This window comes from Rhea pennata, chromosome 2, assembly GCF_028389875.1.
Source record: "Rhea pennata isolate bPtePen1 chromosome 2, bPtePen1.pri, whole genome shotgun sequence".
NCBI classification, from domain to species: Eukaryota; Metazoa; Chordata; class Aves; order Rheiformes; family Rheidae; genus Rhea; species Rhea pennata.
In genome coordinates, this window is record NC_084664.1 from 13,114,761 (window position 1) to 13,141,719 (window position 26,959).

Sequence of the window (26,959 nt, forward strand, 5' to 3'; positions counted from 1 at the left end):
TCACTTTTCAAACAAAGCAATGTAATGCAAACAGCTGTGCTGCAGCTGAAAGGTATGATGTGGGCTGGGAACGGGATTTGAGTCAGGTGTTTGGAGGATTGAGAGTAGAATGAGTCTTATTTCTAAATGTTGTAGGCATGCCATTACATGCATAATAAGGAGTGTATTTGTCCAAAGGCAAACAAAATTACACATTAGATATTAAGGACCACTAGAGCCCATAGGTCAGCTTTTCAGCTCACCTAAATATATTCTACCTGTAACACTCCCAAATACCTGTCTGATTAATTTATAAATGCTTAACCATGTAGTTCAATGAATTAAAAAAGTAAATAGCTAATCAAAGCAATTTACAAGCACTATTCCTAATTTTTTAAACCCAGGAACAAGTTAGGTACACAAGTATGCATCTACATGGTTTGCAGATTTTTCCTCTGTGGCTTAACTCCTAGCTACATTTCATATGTATATTCAACAATGAATTTAATTACAGTAAGCTCATTAGGAATGGAGCCATTGCTTATCTTAAGTTCTGTAAAGTATTGTATATATACAGCACTTTATAAGCAGTATTTAATAATTAATACTCTCATCTCTGTCATACTAACAAGAAAGCATAAAAGGATTATCAGAGGTAGGGAGGGCTTTATACTTTTGTGAAGAATACAGAGGATTCCCTTTATAAATTGGAATGAAAAATTAAACAAGGATGAATTGTGATCTTTTTTTTCTCTCTTAACTAATGTTTGGAACTTGATAGTTACTCAATATAGGAGTAGTATGTTAGTCCTATGTCAAGCTTAGGCATGGTGGTTGATGAATTAAAGAATAGGCAGATAGTTCCAGAAATAGTCATTAAAAGATCAGATATATCTAACAATGACTCTTACATGATTCTTGACTAGATCATATGTATCTCAATGGTCGTAAGTCAGCTAACAAAATAGAACTCAGACAAAGATATATTTTTGAAAAGAAAATAGCCTAAAAATGTAGAAAATTGTTGATATGATTTGGGAAAAGCAGGAAATAACCTTTCCTTCTTTCCTTCCTTCCCTCCCTCCTTCCCCTCTCTCTTCTTCTCCCTCCCTCCCCTCTCCCTTCCTCCCTTCTTTCCTTTTTTCCCCTTGTCTTTTCTATTAAAATATATTCAGTGGCAAGCCATGCCACTTAAAATACAAATTCTTTAAAGCTTTCTGGGCTTTGTATGAGAGGTTAGTGCTGAATTTACAGTGATCACTGAGCAAGTAGAGAAAAAAAAAAAAGGTCTTTTTTAGGTTGGAAATTGGTTAAAGAACAGAAAAAAGCAAGTCACAAATGACATTTTCATGAGCACGAATTGATGCAATGTGTTCAGGTCAGAAAAAATGTGTATCACTGTACATTTTCAGCATGAAGCTGACATTTCTTTCATGCTGCAACAAAATTTAAAGTGGCATTCTTTTATTTTCCACAGAGACAGCTGCTACAGTCCCTGGCTGAAAATTGGCCTCAGCTGGCAGGTAATAAATGGGAAAACATGTAGATAATAGTCACAAACTAGTGAGCATGGCTGGTTGACCAGTTATCAAATTGCTGGTAAATGGTCATTTCTGCTGTAATTCCGTATGACACACATGCTTTTTCCCTTTTTGTCTCTTCTTATAATGTTTATTTGCATTAATGTTATGATTTAGGGTATTTTGTGATCTAGCTGTCTAGCATTTTATCTTTGGTGTAACAAGGCTGATGTACATATTTTTAAAAGAAAATAAAATAACATGCCTCAAAGACCTCTTCCCCCCAATAAGTATTATAGAAACCACTAAAATGTAAGTTCCTTAGCAAAAATAGCTACAGTTTTCTACTCTTATGGACCTCAGATCTGTGAATAAAAACGATTGGGAATATTTCAGAAAGCTGTGTTTTTGTAGAAAATGATACTTTGTCAAAACTGAAGGGTTCCATGGAAATGGAATCATTTGAATGCACTTTCATTAAAATACAGCTTGCTAGTGGTTTATGGGAGTTCAGGTTTTAAGGCTACATAGTATCAGGCCACTTTTGCCTTGCAGGCCAGGTACAGCGTTATTCCATAGGTAGGCTGTAACTCTGGAAGCTGCTGCCCTTGTGTGACTCACCTTGTCCCAGGGAGCAGCAAGTCATTATGTTCCAATCCAGAGCAACTAAACTGCAATGTTAATATTTGCCTGATTTCTCTCTCTCTCTCTCTTTTTTTTTATTTCATTTTCATGGGGAATTTGGACATGTCACATTTTCTTTCTGAAGTACAGTGAAAATGTTTCCTGTATGTCCATTTGTACTTTTGTAGAAAATTCCATATCCTGATTAGTCCTACTTACAAAGCTGAAAAGTGTGTGATAGCGGAAGAAGAAATTATTCACCAGCAAATATTGATTTCGGGGAAAGACCTATAAACAACTCCGTTGTTATAAATGACTCATTTGGTGTTGGTGGTGTGTATGTGGTAGGGGGAAAATAATACCTATCACATTTCTGTTAAAGCCATTCAAATCATTCTAAGGATGAAACTGGACTTCCAGGTGACATCGTCATCTTTTTTTTTTTATGAGTCTGCAGCTGACTCTCTTCTTCATCATATTAAGTTCAAACTTCTTCTCACCTTCACAGTCTTCTGCAGGTCTGCCACACTGCAGGTGTCTCCTTCTTGACTCAATCATAGAGTTTCCTTGGCTCTTCTGTCCCAGGTTTGTATAAAAAAAATGTTCACTATCTCACAGTCATATTCCAGTCTCTTCTCTGATCCTGCTTCTTTCAGTGAAAAAACTGCTTGATGTGATCATTCTTCACTCACAACTTTTATCCAGACTTGTTTTGGTTTTCCTATCTATAAGCAACCATACCATTAAAAATAGCATAAATAAATGTGAAAATTAGTTAATGAGTGCATATGTATGCACTCATGTGTGAATGTTTGTAATATGCATGTAATCTGCAGGAAAAAAAAAGTGTGTACTAAAATATCCTTATGTGACTCTATGCATCTTCTTCCACTCCTCAGTAATTTTCTTTTGTCTTTTATTGCAGATTACTAGGTGAAAATTTATTGTGCAGCACCCTGGACCCTAAGAGCCTTCTTCAGATGTCCAGATTTCCCATAATTCCTCAAATCTAGTGTTTCATATGAGCAAGTTGCCTCCAAAAGTCTTGCGCAAGATGATACTGCAGAGCCGCAGAGTGAAGCTAAGGGGTCTGCAGAGGGAGCGGAGGGAGAGGCAGCCCCTGTGCTTTGGACGGGAGCCAAGGACGGCAGCCGTGCGTGCCGTGGTGCAAACGGAGCTGAGGGCTGACTTGTGCAAAGGGCAGCTAAGTTATGAGTGTGATGCCAGGTGGGAACCCAATGCTGCACATGCCTTGCAGCCAGCTACAGCCTAAGGATAAAGCTGAGTTTCAGTAATAATATCTCCAGCTCTTAGATATGTGAAATATTGGTTGTACCACTTCACTGCAACTCAATACAGGTGGTGTTACACCCTGGGTTTTTATCAACAACCTTAATCCATATTATTCAGAACTAAATGTTTAATGAGTTTAAGGCGAAAAGGCTGGCTTAGATTAGATTAATGGACACAAACCTTGCCAAGAATAGATGTTTGCGACTGTAAAGAGATCAAACTTTAAATTTAGGAAGCATCCACGGAGAGAAAAATGTCTGTCCTTAAATACTGTTACTGAGACTTTTGTTACAATGCAAGTAACCACACAGTGGAAACTGCACATTCCTTGTCTGAGGAATTCATGGTGTGATAAAGAAAATAAGACCCTCTGAGGGAATAATTGCTTCACCATGGGGAACTCATGAAACTTAACTTGAACTGTAAATCGATCTGCTTTTGTATTTGTTACTGCTGGTGCACAGTAGTGTGAGGAGGAAATTGTGCAGCCATAAAATGGATGTTTTTGATATTATGCGACATGATAATGCTGTGACTATTTTTATAAATGTGTGTATGTTGGGGGTGGAGGCAGATTTTTACCATTTCATTTCTAAGTAAACTTACATAAAAAGCAAAAGTATGTAGCTGGGTGCTTTTAATTATGAATATCAGCAATAGTTCTGAGCCCATGGAAAAGATCTGAATAGCGAATCCCTCACTACTTTTTAAATATGTTCATTATTTTCATTTGTTCCACGAGCTGCAGAACTGCGATCATTACCATATTTTGATAGGTGCCCCTGCGTGCTCTCGCCATGACTGGGCAAAGGGCTTACAGGATTACATGCTTGATTTCCCCTGAAAGCCTCTCTTCCCAGTAAATATTGTGGCAATTTGAAAGGATTACTTTCTTATGTCCCTTTCAATTTTTCCAGCCATTTTTGATTTGATAGCAGCAGCTGGTAGTCACTTAAGGGTGACAACAGCACTCTCAACATCCCTTGTAAGGTGGACACACATTGTGCTCCTCCCATCGCCGGCAGGGTTCCCTCGGAGGTAGGGGACAGAGGAGATACGGGAGGAAAGAGATTAATTTTCTCTGCAAAAAGACTTCTCATATTTTTCTCAAGAAAATGGTGCCTAGTATATGCCATATTTTTCAGCTATTAATTAAGATTTCTAAGTATCAGCAATGTGTTCAAAAAGCTCATTTAACTTAATCAAAAGGAAAGTTTTCATATTTAAGTAATTTTGCAGCCTCTATTATTAAGGTGGGGGGGATTTGCTAACGTCTGATTTGTGTTTGCATCTATATGTGCTGCCTTTCCCTTTCTTTTGAGCAGAGGATTTTATATTTTATGCTATGTATTTACTTAGTTTCAATATATTAATTTATTAGTATTTATTAGTTCTTTAATTTCCCAAAGGTTTTGAATTTTAAAAATTGATATACATATATCCCTCTATCTTACAGCACATATTTGAAAAGAACGATACAAAGCAAAGGGAGCAATGCTGCTGAAATACTGCCCAAAGTCATCCTATGACATGTATCAAACTGCTATTTAGTAGCAATGGTGTTTCTACAAAAGTGGTTTGCCAGAACCAAGTTAAATATTTGAGAATTAAAAAAGTCCATATGTAAATTTACCTTAACTGTTAAGATTGGGACATTAATCTCCATTTCTCACTTTGTTTGAAGGGTTATTTATTTATTTATTTATTTATTTTGGAAGATGAAAGTGTGAAGAAGAATTGGATTGTCTTTTGTAAATTAAGAAGTGAGGTTAAATAACTTGTCCAATGTCACATGATAAATCTATGGAAGAGTTTGGAAATTGACAATTTTGTTCTTAATCCCAGTCCTATGAATTAATCACCTAAAATCCTCCTTGCACCTAAATCACTGAGTCTGAATTTGAAGTGATTGCTCAGTCACTATTAATGTTCTGTAAGAAGAGATTCTCTTCATAATCTGAGTGAATTCATCCTTAAAAATCAACTTTCTATTCTAAAAATATTCTAAAATCTTTGGGCAGATGTTATTTTTAATGTGTCGAATATAGGTAACAGAAATAGCATGTATTTGCATTGTTATCTGTTTTGGTATTTCCACTAGCACTGAGAAAACCCTGCTCATCAAATAATTCAGGGTCTCATATATAATGAGCTTGTTCCCAGAAAGTCCAGGAAGAAATCTAATCCCCCTTTCTATATAGGGGAAGCCTACGAGTACTAATGTAGTAAGAACCATCTGTTCTCTTCAGCTTTCAGCTTCTGCTGGCTATGAAAATTGAGGTGCTTTGGCCAAATCAGTGGAAAAGCAACCTAGGGAACAGAGGAACCTAATTTACATGGACCAGGTCCCCATCCCCAGATCTAGCCACAAGAACATCCTTCATTTCTTTTGATCATATTTTCCCAATTTACAGATTAGTTGCATTTAGCAGTCCAATCAAATGCACAGATGATAGATCTTAAAATTCAAGTACTCATTTGAAAAGACATTATTTCTGAAGAATAAATATAGAAGCCTTAACACAGGTATGAATCTAGGATGAAGTTAAAACAAATGTAGGTTTTAGATCCAGTGGAACAGCAGGCAAAGGACAACTAAGCAGAAATAGCAGTGGTGTTACTTCAGTATGTTTCTGTGCACTGTAGCATGGAATTCAAAGCTACCTAGGACGTTGTTCTACAATTTCAGAATGAGAGTTTTCTTTTGCCCCAATTTTCTTTTTTTTTTTTCCTTTATTGGAGTTCAACATTCAGACACAATCTCAAGTCTTTCATGGAACTGGAAGCAAAAACTGTGTTATTTAAAGGTAGATCTTTGTCCTTCATTCAGTTTATAATTGCCAAGCAAAAAGTCATCAGTAAGGTTATTTGAATGCACTCAATTTAATCAAGGGTGTGACCCACATATCATCCCCAGATCTCTTCCTGGCCATCTTTCCATATTTTGGACTGAACTGGTTTCAGGATGCTAGGTAAGAGGGGATAAACACAAGCAGAAAAGAAGTCTGATTTTCTGTCAAAATGGATTAAGTCTACACAGCTTAAGTATCAGAGGCAATAAAATAGGTTATGTGTTTATACAATTCCTAAAGATTGTCTTGATTCTAAGTAGAAGTAGAAACAGAATTGTGGTAACACAGTGGAAAAAGCTTCTTGTGCCAGCCAGAACTGCAAAACATATAAAATTTGTTTTTAGTTTTTCAAAATCATTCTTTTTTGAAATTATGTTGGATATTGTTGATTTAAGACTCTTAGACATTTCATATAAAAATAAATCCAAACTATGCCTATTTTAATACGAATCATAAACAATATTGAGAAGACTGAATCTCAAATTATCTGTGTTACTGTTTCTATTCATTATCTACATTGTGGCACTTTTCTGCTGACCCAGGTTAGGGCTCCCACCACAGCAGATATTTCAGAACCAAAGGATAAAATCTATTCTCTTCACTTTACACTTTATATAGTCTACATTTCAGAATTACTATTATGAAAGGAAAGAAATATTAAAATAGTGAAGGAATTTTTTTTCAGTTATTACGTAAATGAAATGTCTTTTAGGAATAAAGTTAGTAAAATTAATATCAACTTGTAAAATAATATTTGTCCCTATATTGTAAGTCAATGTTCTTAAGATGCTTCCCAGACTTACATCATATTTTATTACTTCAATGCAAAGTAGGGTAGGAGGTAATTATAATTATATATGGGACAAGGATTCTGTGTTCTTTGCTGAAAAAAGTCAGAATCAATACCAAAGCCACACAGTTTGTTAGAAACAGAATCAACTGTAAGGTCCCATTAACTTTACTGATAGTTGGTGAAGCTTGCTAAAGTAAATGAATGATCTGAAATAATTTCAATGATTCATTCGTTAATTCTGAGCCCTAATCTTAAATCTTTTAGCACACAAATTTCCCACTAGGGATATATTTTGAGGAACTTATATATTTTTAACACTCACTCTGGTCACACTTAGGGTTTTGCCTGAGCAGAACTACCAAAAGGCACATGTAAATAGGTATCTCTGCAGTGTGACAGTCAACAACAGCAGGACCCGTTGCCTCTCTCCATCTCCATCTTTGTCTTCAGCAGTACAAAAATTAGAAAGCCGTATTCCTCAAAGACTTCTTCCTTCTCTGCCATCCTCTTCTCATCTACCCATGTTCCTCTATAGAGGGGAGAGTGATGGCTTTTGGTGGGAAAAGACTGGTTCTCGTGTGTTGGGATTAGGCAGCTGAGAAGTAAGAGAGCAGTTGAAAAGATGGGGCATCCAGAAAGCCAGTAAGAAGGGCAAGATCTGGGGACAGTCATGACCTGGGACAGGAGGGGAGAGGTACTCCATGGCGTGTAAACTTGAACATCCTCCTCTGCCTCCAAGCCCCTTCCTCGCATGGGGCTCCTGCTGCCTTCTTTTACATTCAGGAGCTCCCGACTCTCTATCCCCTCAGTCCCCTGAAAACCCGTTGTCCCTCCAGCCTACATGTCCCACAGAGTAGCCCCAAACCTCCGTCTCCCCCAGAGGCTCTGTCTCTCCGTCCTCCTCTGCTGCTATCATAACACCGAATGCATGTGAGAAACCCTGAGCCAGCCCTGTGTGTGCCTATGCTTTCAAGGTTGAGATGAGAGTGAGAAATAAATTTGTGGCTAGTGAAAAAGTAACTTTTTACCATATGCAGAGTACATTCACTGTAATTTTATTTGACCTGGCATTTGCTTAAGAATCGCTTTCCTCTGAAACATCTGTTAAAATAAATTCTGTTTTATAGCAGGGGATGATTAGAAAAGTTACTATCTCTATTATGAAGAGATTAAAAATCTTTTATCTGACTGATTTTCATTTTAATCTAAAATGAGAAGAAGAAATAATAAATCACAGCTAGCAATCCATTGCACTTTTTCTGTTCACTAGAAAGCAGCTTTCTAATGCAAAACTTAGAAAGTCATCGAGAAGGAAAAGCATTTTCCCACTCAAAAAATCAAATATTAATCCCTGATCATCCAAAATTTTATATTTAATAAAGTACTTTCATTTGTGCACTATCTTTATCTCCAGAGCTCATTTTCTCATAGTAACAAAACTCTTACCCTGACTGTCACCCAGTCTGGCAACCATGATGTTGTGTGTGACTTCTAGCTCTGTTTCTCACATCCATTCAATTACTAAATACATCATTTTTTAAAAGACTGTCCTTCCTGTTCACCCAGCATCCCAGCTCACCCTTATGGACTATGAAACAAGTATTTATCACCTCTCTGAATACCTTGCCTCATACTTCCCTTATTCATTTTATCCTTGCAGTGTTTTTGTCCACCTTTCCACTAGCTAGAGCTATATAACATCCTCTAAAAAAGCATGTTTACTTTTCTTCTCTAAAGTTCTAAAAAATACGAGGCAATATTTCTCTAAGACCATTTTAAACAATATTTACAGTGTAGCTTCTTTAGCATCTTTCTGAAAGTTTCTAGTTATTGTAAGAATGCCCTTTACATCCATAGCTCATACCTCTCTCCATTTATGCTCATAACATAAGTACATCTCTTCTCCCTCTACTAACACAAAGAGAAATACTTCATCTTCTTATTTTTACACTTATATGTTCTTCAAGAAAATGGACAGAATAGGGTAGCTGACCTAAAACTATATTTAAATGACACAAAAGCTCCAAATACATGCTTATATTTTTATATATAACAAGGTTATATTTTTTTTGTCTACAGTTTATAATCCATAACATCCATTTTCATCATCCTTATAAAAAATCCCATGTGTAAATTAATTAAGATTAAGATTTACTCATTGAGCATAGTAATAAATTCTTGGAAAAGGCATAGAAGAAAAGGCAGTCTGAAATTTCATTAGGGTTCTCGATCAAAAAAAAAAGAATAAATAAAATAAAACACAGGACTGAGGAGCCATTCAGAGAGACCTGGGCAGGCTGGAGAGCTGGGCAGAGAGGAACCTCATGAGGTTCACAGGGGCAAGTGCAGACTCCTGCATCTAGGGAAAACTAACCCTAGGCACAAGTACAAGCTGGGGGTTGACCTTCTGGAGAGCAGCTCTGCAGAGAAGGACCTGGGAGTGCTGGTGGATGACAAGTTGACCATGAGCCAGCAATGTGCCCTTGTGGCCAAGAAAGCCAGTGGTATCCTGGGGTGCATAAGGAGGAGAGTTGCCAGCAGGTCGAGGGAGGTGATCCTGCCCCTCTCCTCAGCCCCAGTGAGGCCTCATCTGGAGTACTGTGTCCAGTTCTGGGCTCCCCAGTACAAGAGAGACATGGAGCTACTGGAGAGAGTCCAGTGTAGGGCTACAAAGATGCTCAGAGGGCTGGAGCACCTGCCCTATGAGGAACGGCTGTGAGAGCTGGGCCTGTTCAGCCTGGGGAAGAGAAGATCCCCCCTGAGGGGGGATCTGATCAATGTGTACAAGTACCTGAAGGGAGGGTGTCAAGGGGATGGGGACAAACTCTTTTCAGTTGTCCCACGTGACAGGACAAGAAGAAAAGGGCAGAAATTGAAGCACAGGAAGTTCTTCCTGAACGTGAGGGGGAATTTCTTCCCTGTGAGAGTGACGGAGCATTGGCACAGGTTGCCCAGAGAGGTTGTGGAGTCTCCTTCTCTGGAGATACTCAAGGCCCGCCTGGATGCAACCCTGTCTAACATGCTCTAGGTGACCCTGCTGAGCAGGAAAGTTGGACTAGATGATCTCCAGAGGTCCCTTCCAATCTTACCGATTCTGTGATTCTGTGATTCTGCGATTTCCTTTGAACTGTACTGAGATTAATCTGGAAAATATTTACTTTGTCTCATAGAGACTTGGATCTGTTTCTCCTTAGAAGAACCAAAGACCCTCTAAAATCTTTATTAACTCTTCATACTTTTGGTTATTATATAACTGAGGAAATGAAGTCCACGGTTATTTTCCTTCTCTCCTCAGATGATACATCACTCTAACTGGAGACTGGCTAAATATTTTCAGGACAAGAACTAATCTGAAATATCTATTACATTTGCCTTCTTCGGGGGGTCTGAGCAGTATCTCCCAGTAATTCTCACGGTGTCAATCAATGATGACTGAAGTAAATATTCCAGAATACACTTCCTCAAGGAGGCTATACCTCAGAGTAAGCCCATTGCATTGGTTGCTATAATTTACAGTTTTTACTTTGCTTTTCGTTATCGCTGTTTAATATGATATAGAACAAAAAGTGGTATTCATGTGAATACAAGCTAGTAATTCACTCAAGAATCTCTGTTGACATCATGAAATGCACATAGTGCAACTTCAGTGATTTATGAATGGCAGCAGTTCCCTGAGAAAGTGCTCAGATGGGTATTTATTCTGGAGCCTCCAGTTATTTATTAGCTTTAGCCTTCTAAGTTTCATAAACCAATCACTTTTTTTGCCACATGTATGCCTCTCTTTTCCCATAACATCTGTAAAAACTTGTATAGTGTTGACGACTTCACATTAGTGTTTAAAAGTGGATTACTGGATTGCTTAAACAGTTCATATTTACCCACACTGTTTAACTACAAGCAAACAAGGTTTGTTTGAATTTTAGAGATACTTATATTTTTCTTCAAAGATGAGCCAATTGTGACTTCTCTAATACTACCTGGCATGATGATGTGTAAGGGAGCCATAGCTTTAATGTGTTTATTCACATACTAGCCAGAGAGTTTTATGAGCTTTTCTACTGATAATCAGTGTGTGGTTTCCATGTCTCTGGAGCATCTATGTGGCAAGACTATTGAAGAGATGTCTACATTCAGAGATTTTTCCTTATTCTGACTGTTCTTTGAGTTTTCTTAATGACAAGGTATTTTTCTGATGAAAAGTTTTTTCAGTGATTATTTTTGTGCAATGTATTTTGTAAGCTACACATGAAAGTCATAAGAACATTGTAGCATCCCAGGAAAAATTTTGAATAGCGAAGATTCCAACTCCCTTCTCCCTTTGCTCTCCAATTAAATTATTAGTACTATATTTCTATTATAATGGCTAGATTTAAATTAAAGGAGACAGAGAGAGACAGACAATGGTGAAGGGAAGCAGATTTTCCTTTGTCTGCATAGCATAAAATGAAATTATGTATATACCTGAAATTCTTCAACTGTTGGTAGGAGGTTCAGGGAAGGATAACTAGCTTGGACATTTAACCTTTTTAGAGACAAGAAAGCCAAGCAAAAAATATTTGCATATAATCTATTAGATCTTCATGCTGAAATACTGTAAGGGGATTCATGGGTTGGAGAATGGCATATGTCCTGCTGTAGGAGTCAACCATCAAGAGTAGAGGAAGAAACTCCTCTGAAAAACACAGATGAATGAAAGCCCACTTACAGGAACTGGTGGCAGAGGATGAATTTTTGGATTGAAATTTTGGATTGAAATTTTGGATAAATTCTACCTCATCGCATCTCAAAATATTTTGATAGCTTTGAAGTCTGCTGAGAGGAAAATGTGGGCTTGTTTGGAATAATAAGTCTTCATCACATGCTTTCCGTGCTTCCACAATAATATTTTTGACATCCTGGAAATTATGCAGGAAGGGTTTATTTTAGCCAGCGATCTCAGGGATCTGCTGATCATATCTGTAATAAAAATGTTAATTTTATAGACAAAATGCCTAATAGAACATACTTCAGAAAATGTCAAGACATTGCTAATAGGATCTTCCCAGAACTATAATCAGCCAAGCCACTTCATATGGTACAACGCTTTATCTACTAATTCCTGTTCCGATGGCTGCAATGCTCACAGACTGTGCGCACCGCACTGAGGTTTGTGGACCTATTTGGTTGAAACAGAGCTATACTGAAGACATCTACCATGTGCTCCATTTTGCACGGCAGACATGTCTTCAATGATTTAGAAGGCAAATTACCATGAACTTTTTGCCTGTACGCTTAAAATAATAAAACCTTACTTTCTGATATCAAACTGTATTTTATGTTAGCTGTCAAACTTTCAGCAGGAATCAATATAATTAGGTATTTTATGATGTGCAATTTCACGGACTGAGTTATGTAGAAGAAGTTTTGACATTTGATTTTATCTCTGAAGAAAGTATGATTTGAACAGCTGTTTGCAGTTCTTTGCGTAAGTACTCAGAATCACTCCATTAGCAATTAGTAATTTCTCCAGCAGTCTAGAACTGTAATTATTTCTGGTTGCCCACTTGAAAGTGGATTGGACATGTTTATTTTCATACTGTTTATTATTTTTTATTAATGATACACTCTTTTCTTTCACTTAATTCATAACTTTTTGCTTTAGAAACTAATTTATAACTTACTTTGTTAACTTTGTATATGTTTGAGATGATCTCCACCTCCTTTGTCTAGCTGGTAATAAAAAATACAGACCTTTCTGAATTAGAATAATCTGATCTTTCCTTTTCTTAATTTGCTTCAATTGTCCTAACAGGCCAGATGTTCCTTGTTTGATTTTTAGATACTTTCTAATGGCTTTTTCAAAGCAATAGTTTTATTCCAACAGTTTCATACTTGTTATTTACATATGAGTTTGAAGAAATTCAGGCACTTTTTTATTACATTATAAATCATTACTTACTTGTCCGCTAGGCAGCAGCAGGAATTGCCCAGAGTTTTTAAGCAAAACTGTGTTGTTAACAGTATCTCTTCACACAGTTCTGTTCAGCAGTTACTGCACCCCAAAGGCTGCATCGTTCTCCAGTCTTCCTCCACTGGTGAGAACTGCTGATATTACTTAGCTTGTGGTTTTGATCCTGACTGTTGTTCTCATCCACCCTGCCTGAAGAAGGAGGCTGAGGTGATATCTAAGTGTGAACTATCATGAGGAAAAAAGGAAGATTTGTTTGTAGAGTTCCCATATTTTCTTGCTGTGGGGCTACAAAAGCAAGAGCAAAAGCAAAAGTAAAAAGAAAGCTGTAGGTGCTACGTCCCAGTGGTATTTCCAAAGTTGTGTGTGTTTTTCCTTTATTTAATAATTCAGAGAGCAAAACTGAAAATCATAAATCTTACGTCCAATGGTGAGATATCAAGGTATAAGGAAAAGGGGAAAAGTGTCTTGTCTTCTAAATCTCACACAGGAGCAGGGAAACCTTTGCAAGCTGCATTCATCAAGAGCATACCTATCCTGCAGACCTCCCATGGCCAAGCTCCAGTTCTTTACAGACCTCTCAGAAATGTTGCTGCAGTGCTGGACCAGGGTGAGAGAGAGGTGCAAGGATGGGGGCCTTGGAGAGTCATTGGGGAGACAAGTTGTTTTGTACTAAAGGTTCACTCAGAAGACATCATGCTGTATTCAGGAACAGTAGTATATACGAAATGAGATTATTTCTCCCGGCCTTAAAATCTGACCCATCTTCACCTTTCTTAACTTTTTTCTTTTTCACTGTGCCCTAGCCAGTGCTATCTGACAGGCATGAAAAACTACCTCGCATTTATTTATTTATTTATTACTATACAGGCACTCAGCAATGAGGAGCCATACTGATGTGCAGAAGTAAGTGTACAAAAATAAAGGATAATTAATGTTACACTAAAATTTTCAGCATTTTTTGAATGTTACACTAAAAATTTCAGCATTTTTGCAACAGAATCCCAGGCCATTCTCTAAACATGTATGAATAAACAGCTGGAGATTCCCTGAGGAAATCTTTGTCTGAGCTCCTTAGAGTTGGCAGTCATTATATACCAGTCATGTTTTACCAAAGACTGCTAAGCGCTGTTCAGGATGTTTAAGTAAGTAAGTGCTTCATTTGTGCTTGTTTGTAGGTACGAAAAGCAAATACTTCATACGTCAAGTATTTCATACTACATACTTATTGGGACCCTCTTGTTGAAGATTGCTGGGAACTAATGATAGAATAACAACAGTTTAAACAGTGCAGTTTTTGCCTATATAAAGCTGTTTCAGAAGCTTGGTGCTGTAGATATCTTATCTGAACAGCAGATTGATAGTATGCATATATATGTGAAATGCCATTTACCTAACAGTTTCCTTCATTACTCCTTTTAGAAGTCTATTCCAGAACTCAGGTTCTGAATGTCACATCTTTTTAGTGTACAGATAAAGTTAGGTACAGGTATTTAGCAGGGATGAGGGCTTGTAAACTTCTGTGTAGCAGATCCCAGACCAGCTCATGCCATCTGCAATATGATCAGGGAATATTTATAGCCCAGAAAAGCCCACCATTATTATGCCTGTCTTGTGTTGTACAAATAGCAAAATATTTTTATTGCTACTCTTTATTATTAAGAGATAGTGGTAAGGATAGAATAATTATTTGTATTGATAGATTAAATATCTACCTAGATATTTTCTAGAGGAAATAGAAATATATAAGAAATAATTTTATTCCAAGAACAAATGCATGAAAACTGGTTGTGATATATCATCAGCACAATCAGGTTTTCGGGGAATGTTCCAATAGGAATGGAGAAAGATCATGAAAAAAAAAATCCATGATTTGTAAAAAGGAGTTTGACTGACTTATAGAAAAGATTATTTGAATCACTCGTCTCCAAATGCTGCGTGTGACGACCCATGCAGTGCCCACACTTCCATTATTAAAAGTCATCCTGCTTTCTGGCATTCAGATAAACTGTGACTCTGACACAGGCTCTTGGTACAAACCTTGTTTGATAACTCTTATCCTGCTTTTCATTTTTCTTCCTCCACTATTACTGACACTAGTCAAGTTACAAATCCCCGAATGGTTTTGTGATAGAAACATTGTCTCAGTCTTTACCATAACAGTATGTATGGCACAGTGGGAATATTACTGTTGATGACAGATGTCATTAGCTTAATGACCATAGTTATCTATTGTCATATTTAAGTGAGGTTACTTAATGGAGTTAAATCTATTTTCCTTAATGGATAGAATTAAGAAACTATGTCACATCTAAATTAAGCATATTACCTGTAATTTGTACAAAGAAACCTATAACTTGAATAATTACTCTTACTTAATATATCATTAACAAGAAATTGACCAAGACTTAGTAAAGTATATTTGAGATTTCCAGATTTGTTTAGCATCCTTATTTTGCCTGTCAAATGAGACTTCATTAATGTTTTATATTTTATTTGGCTGAAATGATCTGCAACTGCTTTGTGAGCCGTCATTTGAATTGTACACTGTGATAATAAAGCAAACATGTAAATGGATAATATATGTAACATGCTTAAATATTTGCACATTGTTTTTTTTTTGCAAGTGCTGTTTTATTTTAAGGGTTTCAATCCACTGAAATTACTGTTAAAACAGAAACCAGCTTCAATGAGATTTGGATCTCTTGTTCACTATGATCATTAATGTTCCTTCCACTTCTCTTTTCCTTTTAGTCTTCTTACAAGTGCAGTAATGGCTTTAAAATGTTTGGAATGAAAACAATTATTTGTATCAACTTCATTTGTTTTATAATAAGTACTTATCCTTACATTTTATTTTACAGTTTAAGTTGGACAAATAATGTTATTTAAGATATGAAAAAGAACAGCACACAAGTTAGGAATGAATTTGTCATTGGTAAGGTGACTCAAGACTGTGTAATGTGTTGATGCAAATATAGTTCATCCCTAGACAGAGAAAGACTCATTCACTCTAGGCTGATATACAGAGTGTGTCTTCTATCTCCAAATTTTACTTTGGTGGTAAGTGAAAAACGTCCATCCCCAAATACAAGCTTCAGCCATTACTATCGTCCTGAATTCAAATATCTCTAACATTAATCTTCTCTGCCTTCACTTCCACCTTATACTGAGGGTGGAAAATAAAGGAGTTCCATGAGTTTTGCATAAATTCAGAGGCTTTAATCAGTTATACTTGCTAAAAGGAAAGCTCTCCAGGGCTGCTCTGCTCCTCTTGCTGACCCTTAGCATCCAGGATAATGCAGGACTCACTGAGATTTTGTAGGCTGGTTTAACCAGTGGCTAAATGTTGTAGTCATCAGTTTTTTATCCATAGTCAAGAATTCTGTTTTAACTAAATAAAATTAGCTCTTGAAATACTATTATTCATTTACTTAAAGTGATTTTTTTTTCAAATATTCTTTGTCCTGTTCCTTTCCCCCTTCCACAGCACTCTGAAATCAAAGAACATCCTTCTGATGTTCCTTCTCTTGCTTTCCACCTTATACCAGTAAACTTCTTTCTTTTAAGGACTTAGCTGTGCACTTAAACCATCAGAAAAAGAAAGCCTAGGTTCTGGCCATACCAAATGTATTTTGTTATAGTGAATAGAATTTCCTTAAAGATAATCTCTTCTTCTCAGTCTTTAAACTTCCTGGAAATTTCTTAGTGAATGTGTATTAAGAACACCATATAAAAATACAAATGTAGAAAATAAAATGCAATAAAATAATTAGTTTTAAAATCAATTTCTTAATTTTTTATGCTGTGTAATGACACTTCTAAACTTATTTTCCTGTATTTTGTCCCATAAAATTCACTGTACAGGAAGGGTGAGGAGGCTGAGGAATGGTGATGGAAAAAAGCAAGAACGAGGGCATGTGAATCTAAATCCTTGATGTCGATGAACCACTAGAGAAAATGGATTGACACTTTTACCATACCACAGAAAAATACAGATATATGAAATAAATCTCTGAAAATTTGTATAAATAGTGATATTTCAATCAACTTCATCACATAGAGTGACAAGTTGATGCAGAGACAAGTCACATTCTAGTCTGCAGTCAATTAGGATTTTTTTTTTTCACTCATTGTTTTCATTTCCAGAGGAAGTAGTATAAATACATGGAGAATCAAATTAATGATGCTTTTCCTAGCAAGAAGAAAATATTAGCTATGCACCAGATTTTCTATACATGCTTTAAATGAAAGGTTCAAATTTAATATGAAGACAAAATCTTAATTAAACTTATTTCTGTAGTGAATAGGACACGATTGTCTCAAGTCTAAGACCAAACTAATGGAGTTAGTCATGCTGCTATCTCCACATTTTTTTAATGGGAAGTTTGCCTGAATCAGGGCTGGGTGTCAGGTATCCTACTAAATTATCCATTTATGTAGCATTATTAATGTAGGCAGATCCTTTCATCTGTGAACTAGGAAATTAAAAATATATTAATAACAAAGCCTTCATGATAACTGCATTGATGGACAACACACAGTTTATATTTAATCACCTCTTATTCATAACATGTCATAATCATCCATCAATGCAGCAAGAAAATTGTCTAGCCTAACTCCTACACTGCATGTAGTAATGGAAATATAATAGGGGAAAAAAGTTCAAGGGGAAAACTCGTTGCATAATGGATGTCATGGGCTGGTGATCTTATGGGCTGATGTCTGTACACTGAGTTAAATGATTTTATTGAAGAATGGATGCATGTATGAAGAGAGAAGTTACATGTCTGAGATACTACTAAGCCTCACATCTCAAGAAACAAGGATTAACTTTCATAATCATGCAATTTCCTTTATGGTGTAATATAAAATTTCACTTACCTGATACTTTTATTTTTCTTTTTTTTTCAGATTTTCAACCCAACCATCTGATTAAAAAATTCAATAGATGTGCAAGCTGCTATTTGCTGTTAAAGGGAGGTTTCTAATTATCCTATTCTATGGTAAAAGTACCTCTATTTCTAACACGCCTCTCTGTTTCTTATTCCTATGGGTGATAACAGGTTCAGCTAACCTACCTATATCTGACCAAAAGTTGGTCCTAATTAATTCACAGTTCTGATGCTCTCATTGGGGAAGGAAGAGAAGCTTTTCCTCAGTGCAATTCAATTTTCCAGAGAAGGATGCCTAGTGTAGGTCTCCAGAGACTCCTAACTTTTAAGCTATGAAAGGTATGTGAGATGGTGCTAATCCTGGGTAATACTTCATTTGCATCACTTATACTCCTATCTCGTTGCTCAGGAGAGCTCCATGCTAGAGCTGGAAACTACCTGAATGTCAGAAGGAGAATCCAGACTAAATTGTTCCTCTCCCTGAGTATTTTATTTAATGCGGTGGCCAGAGCACAGCTTGTGAATGGCCCTGATTTTCTTTCAGGCTATCCAAACTGGCATTGTTGAATTATATTCTTTGGCTATAATCTATTTCATGATTTTCTGAGGCTTTTGTAGATGTAGATGACATTGACTGAAATTCAGTTCTACAAGTACCTTCTCGTTTAATATATTACAAGCAGTAAGAAAGGTTTTTTGCTCTGTAGAGACCTTTCCTCATGTCCCCTGAGCAAGGAGTTTGCTGTGTCAGGTTCATGCTGTGACCTCTGGCAGCGACTGCGCTCTCCTAATTATGGCTCTGATCCCAGACCTTTCTCAGCCAACACAGAGTCTCTGATTCATTTCATTGCGCTCAAGAGCAAGCTTGTAGAGTTAGCCCTACATTTATTTCCTGGTATTTGCCACAGATTTCTCCTTTCCTGTAGTTATTTCTCGTTGTCATTGGCACCCACTTTATCACACCGGGCCCAGGACTCTGCTGATAAGAACTTGCTGCTTCAATATAAAATCTCAGTGGGTGGTGGCACAAGTCACACCTGCCACAAAACTGCACAAACAGCACAATAAAACAAATTATATAATTATCAGTCTAGTCATTTTGTGTATGGGAATTTACATGAGCTTCAGTGGTTGTGTCCATACTTCTATGGTTGTACACATACTGCCACAAAGCAGAGCTCTGCGAGAGAAATTGTGAATTGAGTCATAAATTCTGTTATTATTTTTACAATTACTGAATTAAAAAAAAAAAAAAAGGTAGAGATGTCAATGATCTCAACAAATATAAAACTACTAAGTTTTTTATTTTTTATTTTCCCATTTTCTTATCTCTGACAAATTTTTGTCAAAAAAAAAGAGTTGCTGAACTAAGATAGTGCACTGGAAATTATTTCCTCCCCCCCCCCTTTTGTAAAGCATAAGGCTAATCTAGCCTGTGAAAACTTCCATTTATTTTAGAAATCACCGACCTTTATGACTAATTTCCTATGCCAAATTATAATTGCTTTAATTCTACATTGCTGGAGAGAATTTGAAAACAGGATTTCTTTAGAACAAAATTAACTTATATAATGAGTGAAAAGATAAATCATATTAGCTTAATTAAAGTATATTAACATTTTTGTTGCGTATGAATAAAAAATTAGACACAATGAAAGCAGGTTTCTCATAAAGAGACAATTTATGAAGATTTTAGGAACTTGCAAAATTCCATTACTTAACATCTCTATTAAGATCTTTACAAGCATACATAATGAAAGACCTAATAAAAGATGTAATAAATGGATGTATGCTTAAAGTCTCATTGATTTAGTATAAGAAAAGGATCTGGAAGTTAATTTAAGGAAAAGGACAATCAGTAGTTAAAAAAAAATAAACTTTTGTTAAGATTGTTAAACAAACAGAGTAAGCAAACACTGCCATAAAATGATTTTGAAGTCAATCCATCAGTGACTTTTTTTTTTTTTTTTTTTTTTGATATATTTTGCTCTATGTGTGAATGTTCTTATGATCGTGGTTTATGTGAAAATCTATTATGGGTGATTCATATGTAATTGGAATTCTCATTTAAAACTGAATCCATCAGATAGGTTATGAGCAAATTAGGATGATTACCTGTCAGGAGTGTTCAAGCCAGGGAACATCATCTGTGTTTCCTTATTGTCTTCCACTAATCTACTTTCTCATATATCTGTCCTTTGACTAAAAAAAAATCATGAATTTTTTTTTTACCTTATCTTTATGAAATAGCCTGTAAAATGAGGTTATGGTCCATGACAGGATATCCTGCTCTATTGCCATGCAGAAGGGTAATACCAACAGTTTTGTTTTATCATACTTATGCCTGAATCTTTTCCTTTTTCTTCATCTTTTTTTTTTTTGCTATTCCATTTGCTCAGAATTTTCCTGACACATGGAGTGAATTACCTATTAATATAGGTGAACATATGACTAAAATAAGTATCTCATTTTGATCAGGATTTTGATAGTTTACAATTTATTTTTTTCTCCAGTAAAGTGTCTCTAATCCATGGGCTTTCTTTGTTGTGATACTGCAGAGCAGCGGAGCCTGCAACATTTGTATCTTTTTTTTGCTAGGGTAGAGAAGACATGGAGGTGAAGCTGGTGCGTGAGTTGACAGCAGAATTCTGTCAGAACTTCCAAAAAGTTACAGTCTCTCTTAATATTTCAGTTTTGCCAGTAAGAAGCTTTCTGAGAGGAAAACCTTTTCACTGGAAACTATTCTGCTCACCCCTAACTCTATAACCACAGACAAAACATTTGTCTTTTGCCATTTCACTGTTGTTGTAAGGTCATGCTCGGACTATATCCTAAAATTGAATAGTCTCTAACCAGTAATTGCCCACGGAGCTGAACCATAATAATGTGGAGGTTTGGACACAGTACCTCACTTCTCCAGCCATGAGTTCGTCTCAGTACTGGAAACTGTCTAAACCCAGTCACAAGAATCTTATTTCATCTAGATGAACTTGTGCTCTAGATTTTTGTTATTATTTATGATAATATTATGGCTATTTCTAGTAAAACAGTATAATACTTGTAAGCACACAGTCCCTTCGTCTGATCAGTGTCTCCCATAACATCCTCACAGGTAAGCTCAGGAACTGTGAGTTAGATGAGTGGACAGTGAGGTGAGTTGAGAACTGACTGGAAGGCAGAACTCAGAGGATCATCATCAGTGGTGTGGAGTCTAGTTGGAGGCCTGTGGCTAGTGGAGCTCTCCAGGGCTCAGTACTGGGTCCAGTCTTGTTCACTTACTCATCAATGATCTGGATGAAGGGACAAAGTGCCTCCTCAACAAAATTGATGATGATGATGATGGGAGGAGTGGCTGATACACCTGAGGGCTGTGCTGCCATTCAGAGAGACTGGGACAGGCTGGAGAGCTGGGCAGAGAGGAACTTCATGAGGTTCAACAGGGGCTAGTACAGAGATCTGCACCTAGGGAGGAATAACCCCATGCATCCCTACAGTCTGGGGGTGATCTACTGGAAAGCAGCTCTGCAGAGAAGGACCTGGGAGTGCTGATGGATGACAAGTTGACCATGAGCCAGCAATGTGCCCTTGTGGCCAAGAAAGCCAGTGGTATCCTGGGGTGCATTAGGAGGAGAGTTGCCAGCAGGTCGAGGGAGGTGATCCTGCCCCTCTCCTCAGCCCCAGTGAGGCCTCATCTGGAGTACTGTGTCCAGTTCTGGGCTCCCCAGTACAAGAGAGACATGGAGCTACTGGAGAGAGACCAGCGTAGGACTATGAAGATGCTCAGAGGGCTGGAGCACCTACCCTATGAGGAACGGCTGCGAGAGCTGGGCCTCTTCAGCCTGGGGAAGAGAAGACTGAGGAGGGATCTTATCAATGTCTACAATATCAATGTCTGACATATCTTAAAAGAGGATGTAGAGAGGATGGAGCCAGGATCCTTTCAGTGGTGCCAAGCAACAGGGAAAGAGGTAATGGGCACAAGTTGAAACACAGGAAGTTCCACCTGAATATGAGGAAAAACTTTCCTGTGAGAGTGACCAAGCACTGGCACAGGCTGCCCAGGGAGGTTGTGGAATCTCCTTCTCTGGCGATATTCAGAGCCATTTGGACACTGTCCTGCGCCACATGCTCTAGGTGACCCTGCCTGAGCAGGTGTTTGGAGTAGATAATCTCCAGGAGTCCCTTCCAACCTCAACCGTACTGTGATTCTGAGATTCTGCGATCAGTTATCATAATATATATGATCCAGTGTGACTAATCTAGCTGCTTAATTTACATGAACTGGCTTACCTCTTCAGAGGTCTTCAGAGAAACTATGTCTCCATTATACCTGTATGTATATAAATAACTTAAACATTTACTTACTTTGGAAAGATTGTCTCAGTCCCATCTCCCCAGCAGCTTCCTATCCCTGAGCAGGCACCTAGGTAAGGTGTCCCAATCAGCTAATGTGTTTCTTGGCAATAAAAATGTGAAATAAGAATCACACTCATTTAAAAAGCTATGCAGTGACAGTAAGGTACATTCCCTTTCATTTCTCCTATAATTCATAAGGGGAATGTCATGCCACTTTTTGATTTTGCATGCACAACTATGCAATTATAATGTGTCAAAATCTATTTGACAGAAATGATTAATCAGGATAGATCCTGAAACAGACAAACGTTTCTATCTCAAAAGATCCTAAAATGTTTGCATTTTGAGGTTGCTGAGATTACTTTCTTGGGATAAAGATTGCATGGTCAGAAATTATAATTAAGTAGATATGTATAATTAAAATAAGCTTTTCGATCATTATGTTGAGATACATTGAATCTTACTTTTCGATTATGTAGTTACTAAAGAGCACCCTTCTGCTGGCTTTACTGGTGCCATAGAGCATACACATACACATGAAAAATGGAAACAATCCACTCTACATAGGAGGGATGGACATGTAGCACAGAACACTGATGAGGCAGCTCAAACCAGAGAAAACAGTCACGGCAAGGTCTGTCACCTGGGAGTGCTTACAGCCAGAGATATAGGATGTGGGGCACGGGAAAGAGAAGCCTTCTGATTGCATAACCATACATGCCCCACCACGGCCATTTCACTTTTTAAATGGTTTAAATTCCCTTCGCCTTCAGACAGCTGCTTCAGCTAGCCAAGGGTATTTGTCTCCATGTTGTCTAAAGAACACATTCGTGGAGAAATCTGAAACATCTGTTGCCCTTCTGCATTCAATTCTTTAGAACAATGTGTTAAACTAATGTGCAATTATGTTCAAAAATCGTAATCTCGAGGTCTAAGCCCAGGAAATAAGCAGTAGAAGTGCTGGTGATAATAATACAGTGCTCTGAGCTGTCCTGCTAATAAACAATAAGGGCAATTCCTAGGCATAAATTACCAGCCCCAACTCGTAAGCTAATTATGATCCCTCTACTAGTGTTCCTCTCATCTTATATTATGTGCTTTTTAGACTGAGGTGGGAACAGTACAAGTATTTGACCTCCAAGCATCCTCTCAGTGAATGAAATTCCTTCTCTGAAAGGCAAGAGGAGGCTATTAATTATCTTTAGAAAGACATTCATATCCATTTAGAAGATAGGAGCCTTCTCCCTTGCTATTTGCTGAAGATCAGCCCTAAATGGTTGATTTGCTAGGCTAGAGCTAGGAAATTCTTGCAGAGGTTCACAGTTCACTTCAGATGCCAGAAGGCTTCGAGGCAATGTTATTACCACTGTTCCTAGACAAAAACAGTTAAGTTAACAAATAGACTAATTATAGTAGCCCAGCAGTACTGCGTTTCAGTGAGTTCCAATAATATGCACAATATTTTAGGAATTTTTGAATATGACCTCCATCAAAGGAGGAGTGAAACAGAATATGCATAATGCATGATATATAATACATTCCATGTTATTTTAAGAATTATAAAGATGAAACAAAATATTTTGAGTAGGTTGTAAGCAAATATTAGAATAGTTTGTTTTGCAAATAAGGCTGAAATTGATCTGTTCAAAATAAAAGTAAATGTCATCATCCCAGGAAAAGAAAAATCCATTTTTGGTAGGCTGTAGTGGAAGGGGCTCCTAGAATTTGAAGCTCTTTTTAAGTGAACATTCATAAGAACTATAAGGAATTTTTCCAGTGCCAAGAGTCTCAATATTTTTTAGTAGCATTTGTTCTCCTTGGAAGATGCTAAGTCTGAAAGACGTAGTAACTCTCTTCTGAGTTGTCTCTTTAAACTTTTTTTTTTTTTTTTTTTTTTTTTTTTTTTTTTTTTGTGAAACACTGGTTCAGCCAGTTAAGCTTTCTACAAAAAAATATCTGACCTCTTCAGATCTTGGGTAAACTCCGAATATTGTGCTGAATGGAAAGCAATTCAAAGTTAGGAAATTTAAATGATCTGTGTAATATTATTTCTCCCTTATTTATGGCATGGAAACAAGTTTTAGTATGACTTTCTGAGAAGAGGGATTATGTTGATTATGTTTGGTAACACCGCAGTGATGGATGATGGGTCTCATGTTAAAATGCGGTATTTGTTATACTTACCTTTTCAAGTAGATAATATAAAAATTCAAAAGACTAACAAGATTTGTCACATGTATTTTGAAAAGAATACCTATACCATGGGTTTGCCAGCCACTCTTTCTTAAATGATAGCAAATTTTCAAACACTTTGCATTTTACTTCAAATCATAAAGCTTTTTTAAGCTTCTTGAAGGTATTTGAAGATGATAAGAAAGAAGGAAAAGAGGTAAGAAAGAAACACCTGTCCTGGTTTTCTTATCCTTATTTAAAAGGGAAAGAGGGGAGAAAATCTCTGACAGACTGGAATGGCTCAGGGGACTGGTAATGGGCTATGGAGTTATATACCTCTAGGTCACCATTTAAAATCTGGAGTGTTACTAATTAAAGACACAGCACACTCTGTTATTTGTATTTTTAAGGTCTATAAACTTCTTTGGGCATCTTGGTTAATGGCTTGAATTAAATTGATTGTGAAAAGGAACATCTGTCCTTGAATGACTTTAGTGAAGACTGAGGTAAGAGGTTATTTTGCCGTATAATAGTAATAATTTTGTTATTAAACTTGCAAATTAATATTTCAGCTCTGAATATGTCCACTGAAATGATGTAGCGATCATTTGTTTAGAAATAGGGTTACCTAGGAAGACCCTACGATATTTATAGGTAACTAGTGATATCTATCTAGTTACATTTTCATCTGTTCTCTTTCTATAATTAGCATTTCCTTTGCCCCAAACTCCCACATGTAGGAGTTACAGCAGTACCATAATGTTGGATATGGAAATAGAATCTGAGCAATCATGACTGAGGACTTGAAAAGGCAGGAAGAAGAGATGGAAGAAAATGGTGCACAGCTTTCACATAGTTGCACAGTTTTCTACAGGCCAAGAGGGGAGCAGGGAGGAGGAAAAGTGGGAGAATTTGAAAAGTCTTGAAATCCTAAGATACAGGCTAGAGCTGTATCTTAGAGATTATGCACATATTGAGATTTTGGGGTAAAAACAATAGATATTTTTATCACCCAATAAATATTGCTGGAAGCAAAACTGTAAGTATTATTTTAATTGACTCAGTCCTCACAGTAATTAAGAATTCAGCCTTGCAGACAATTTCTTATAAAGTAGTCTCTATTTGCAAGGATGACTGAATTCACAACTCATTTCAAAAAGATTTTATATGTACACAAAATGCAGGATTGAGAAACTTGTTAAATAAACTATTATTTGCATTGTTAACAGCACTCCTTTATTCTCTCTCTCTCCTGCTACTGGCTGCATATTTTACGACCAAAAAGTTTCACCTGTCTCTTGCAACATGGCTGCATTTGTGAAAAAATTCTGGGGTTTGGGAGAAGACTATCATGATTCATCTTCAGTCTTCTGGGAACACAAAATATCTTATCTTTCAGAAGCTTATTGGAAAGACATGTTTAACTAAAAAGGGGCAAAATGACTTTTCTCTAAGCCTACTTAAGACCTGAACAACATAACAGAGCTTATTGTATTTCCACTTTCTAGAGTATAGAACAGAGCCTGAATGACATAAATGGAAATTTCAAGTCTTTAAGTACTTCTACTTCCTCTTTTCTGTGCTAGAGTATACTAGGTCGTCTATACTTTCCCCAAATATGTTCTCATTTTTAGTGTAAAAAAAAGTGTTTAGATGTTCAGGAGAAATGCACACCTCTCACAGGTTCATCAGCTGCAGAACGCTTGGCCTGCAATTTAGATACTGCTCTGAATAGCAGAAAACACCCTTTAGAAACTCATATCTCAGTTTTCTCAAGAGTCTACATCATTCTTGTACATACAATTACTAAATTGCTCAAAAAAATGTTCTTTCACTTGCCTCATCTAACTTTAATTCTATCATCAACTTGCTCTGAAGCTTGTAGTTGTACAACCTGTCATATTGTAGATACTGATTCTATACCTAGGGCTCTATATTGCTGATTTTCATTCAGTATTGTTAAGTGAAAAAGACTATTGCAGTCTTTTATCCAGTGTTTTTTAGAAACATTAACATCTTTGATAACTCTTGTCCATTCTTACCTTCTGGGGACATACTTTGATTGCTTCTGAAAATGGCAAAATGCATTATATTCTTGTTCAGTTTGTCTATGCCTAGGCATATGAAAAAATGGGAGCATCTACCATATGCCCCATTAACTGACATTTAGTCTGCCAAAAGTGGAAAAAGTAGACCTAATTACTTTTAAATATTTCTCGTTCTGTTTTTTTGTGGTTGAAGCAGAATCCACCACAGTAAGGAATGAATGCAACATGTTCTTCTCTCCCCATGTCCAGCTGGAACCAGCCCCTGGACTCCTCTTTGTCAGGTCATATCTTCCCACCATGACTCCAGATGGTACATTTGTTTCCATCTTCCATTTTTTCCCCCCAACTCAGTGCCCAAAGCAATGTTCTATTATTTTAGTGTGACATCTCTCTCTAGTGGTAAGGAAATTACTTTCCTTTTGTTTGCCTGAACTGTAAAATACCCCAAAATGGCTCCCTTTTAATACTGAATTGAACCTG